At 39.5% G+C, this 3,674-nt stretch overlaps 1 pseudogene; it reads left to right on the top strand.

The window, feature by feature from the left end:
- Nucleotides 1-701: 701 nt before the first annotated feature.
- Nucleotides 702-1,066, top strand: LOC109439154 (non-histone chromosomal protein HMG-14 pseudogene; annotated as a pseudogene).
- The last annotated feature ends 2,608 nt before the right edge of the window (nt 1,067-3,674 follow it).

Here is a 3,674-nt window from a genome sequence, read left to right as displayed (position 1 = left end):
GTTGACAATGCACCAGCTTACATGGCATTGTCTGTGAGGGAGTTTTTAGCCAGTAAACAAATAACTGTATTGGAACACCCACCCTACTCACCTGGTATGGCCACCAGTGAATTCTTTCTTTACTCGAAGATAAAGGAACTATTGAAAGGAAGACATTTGGATGACATTCAGGCCATCAAGTGTAATACAAAGATAGCTCTGATGGCCATTCCAGAAAAAGAGTTCCAAAATTGCTTTGAAGAGTGGACTAAGTGCTGGCACCAGTGCATAGCTTTCTAAGGGGAGTACTTCAAAGATGACCGTAGTGATATTCAGCAATGAGGTATGTAGCACTTTTTCTAGGATGAGTTTGCGAACTTAATTGTTATACCTTGTAATTCTTGAAATTAGGTAACTTTAGTCCTCCAACTTCATTCTTTTTTTAAGTTGTTTTGACTATTCTAGTTCTTTTACGTTTCCATATGAATTAGACCCAACTAGTCAATTTCTATGAAAAAGCCTGCTGGGAATTTGATTGAGAGTGCATTGAATCTATAGATCAATTTGGGTACAAATGACACCCTAACAATTTTAGTCTTCCAGCCAATGAACAAAGAATCATTCTCTAGCAGGCATCTGCAGCTCAGGCAGTGGAGGGAGCAGCAGCTGCCAAGCAGCCTAGCTTCTGAAAGGTTCCGGGTGCATGTCCATCCCGCCCCACAATGCCCAAAAGGAAGGTCAACTCTGTAGAGGGGAAATCAAAGGAGGAGCCCAAGAGGCAGTCAACAAGGTTGTCAGCTAAACCTGCTCATGCAAAAGTGGAAACAAAGCCAAAAAAGGCAGCAGAAAAGGATAAATCTGCAGGCAAAAAATGCAAACAAAAGGGAAAAGGGGAGCAAAAGGAAAACAGGCCAAAGTGGCTAACCAAGAAACTAAAGATTTACCTGCAGAAAACAGAGAAACTAAAAATAAGGACAGTCTAGTCTCTGATAAAGCAGGAGAGAAAGAAGCCAAGTTGATTAATATCATATACCTTGTCTTATCAGTGGTCCCTGTCTCCCTTGTACAATCCAGAGCAATTTTGTAAATGCAAGGTTTTTAGTAGCTCTAGAAACATTCTTAAGAAGGAGGGAATTCCATCTCATCCAATTTTACAAGTGTAAATGCTTTTCTTAAAGAGGTGAAATCACTTTCTGGTTGTTTATTTTTTGGTACAACCATAAAATAATGAGATATTGACTATAGGAGGCTTTGATTGTGTGGGGTGCCAGACTAACATTCCATAGGTGGGGGTAGTTTTTATATCCTATAATACAAAGCATACTAATGGCAATTTGGAGTCAGTCGTGCATTTAATATGTCTTGAACAATTTCAGTTATTCCTATTCCCATGTTTTTGGTAGAATTATTTCCTACACAAAACCACTCCTTAATCTTGGCTCTCCCTGTCAGGATTTTGTGCACTCTAACATCTTTGGTCATGGTAGCCCAGTTTTCCTAGTAACTTTGTTAATGTGCTGTGAAAAATTTAAAATTTGATTATGTAGTGTATATGATATTAAATTGAGAATTAGTGGGACTTTGATGTAACAGCATATTAGAAGATATTGGTACTTAGTATTCTATTAAGAAAAATTAGCCTCCAAATTTTAAGCTGGAAAGTCACTGGAATAACTGTTTAGAAAAGAATCACAACTACATGACTTTTTCGGTTTTGGGTATGTACATTAAGAATTGTGTACAAACTGAAATGTTTCTGTACTAATCCTCAAAACAACCAATAAAATCTCGATTATGGAAGAAAAAATATCTCTCTATTTAAGTATCCTTTGATTTCTCTAAAAATATTTTGTAGTTTACAGCCTATAGATCTCATAGATTTATCCCTAAGTTTAACATTTTTGTTCTACTATAAATGGTGTTGATTTTTTTATTGCAATTTCTGACTGTTGCTAGTATAGAGAAATTGATTTTTGTATATTGACCTTGTATACTGCAATCTTGATAAATGCACTTATTAATTCTAGCAGTTCTTTTGTAGATTGCATTGGATTTTCCACATAGGCAACAATGTCATCTGCAAATAAAGATGGTTTTACATTTTTTTTCCAATCTTGACACATTTTGTTTCTTATTCTTGATTTATTGAACTGAATAGAAGCTCCAGTACAATGTGGAATAGAAGTGGTGAAAGTCTTACTGCTGATCATAAGAAAGCATTTAACATTTCACCATTAAATATTATGCTAGCTGTAGGCTTTTTCATAGACACACTTTATCAGGTTGAGGCAGTTCCTTTTTTTCATAGTTTTCTAAGATTATTTTTTATCAGAATAAATGGGGGGATTACATCATAAAAATGGCATGAAGTGAGTCTCTTGAAATCTCCCCTGGAATTTACAACAAATTGAACAACTTTAATTCCACAAAAGACTCTCTGTGCAGCAGCCAGGCAGACTAAGAGGCATGCAATTGAAATCATCTAAAGATGAGCAAATTGTGTGAGTGGGGGAGGAAGGAAGCAAGAAGTTCGAGGACACGGGCCGCAGGGGCATAGGACGCAGACCAGAGCTGGGAGCTCCAAGCTCACTGCATTCCAGAATTACTGCAGTGGCAGGAAAGGGGAGAACTCAGACTGGCCCACAGTCCAATCTGAGGTATCAGCATAAAACACAGCTGAATCCCAATCCCACGTTCACGGCAGAGACCTAGGAGCAAAGGCTGAGGGAAGAAGGGTGAAAAAGGCGGTTTAAGCCCTCACTGCCCAGAAGAGAATGGAAAGCTTAGGCACTGAGACTAGCCACCCCCTCCTTCCCTTCCCATAGCTCGCCTCACCCCCATTCGCCCAGTGCTAGAAGTGGAATGGTTGTAGAGTCAGATCAAAAGAACAGAATATTTGCATTGTTCTGAGAACTGTGGTCCACAGCCACAGATTCGAAGCCCAACTAGTTCCAGTGAAGGAGAGGGAGCCTTGGGCGCAGAACTGGCGTGGTAGTGGTCACCGTCATTGCTCTGGCCACCTCTCACAACCCACCCGGCCCCTGTCTCCTCCACCTTTCTGGGTAATCCCTGCAGGAGTAAACAGAGCCAATGAAACACACAGGCTCTGAATCTGGTGCAGGAAGAGCTACGGAACTTCAGAAGCTCTCCATATCCCCCCATGGACTCCGTGCCCTGTGACCCAGGTGAACTGTTGACAGAGGAGAAGCTCGCCTTCCAGGGAATCCCCCCACTGTGTGAGAAGCTGGAATAGTCCAGAGAAAATATAACACTGTACTGTGAGAGAGAATAAAAGGCTGCAGTTAGAGAAAAACTAAAACATTCTATGAACACCTATGTACAGGAAAACAAAAGAAAAACCTCTCTCTATCAACGTGTTGCAGAACTCACTCTGGAGATGCCTAGGAAGAGAAATAATAACCCATTAATTGGCATGAATAACAAAGGTAAAAAGACAGCTCAGAAGAAAATGAAAAGTCTTCAGAAAATGAACTTAAAGACATGGAAATATGTGACTTAAATGACAGAGAATTCAAGACTGCAGTTCTTAAAAAACTCAACGAGATGCAAAAAAACACAGACAGGCAGTTTAATGAACTCAGAAAACAATCAAAGAATAAAATGAACATCTTACCATGATATGAAAAATTTAAAAATGAATGAAGAATGAAACAGCCAGCTTAGGTAGTAGAGGT

This window comes from Rhinolophus sinicus, chromosome 4, assembly GCF_057876585.1.
Source record: "Rhinolophus sinicus isolate RSI-liver-muscle chromosome 4, RSI-T2T, whole genome shotgun sequence".
Taxonomy (NCBI): Eukaryota; Metazoa; Chordata; class Mammalia; order Chiroptera; family Rhinolophidae; genus Rhinolophus; species Rhinolophus sinicus.
The sequence above is the reverse complement of the archived record's forward strand: the minus strand, read 5'-3'. Positions and strand labels throughout refer to the sequence as shown.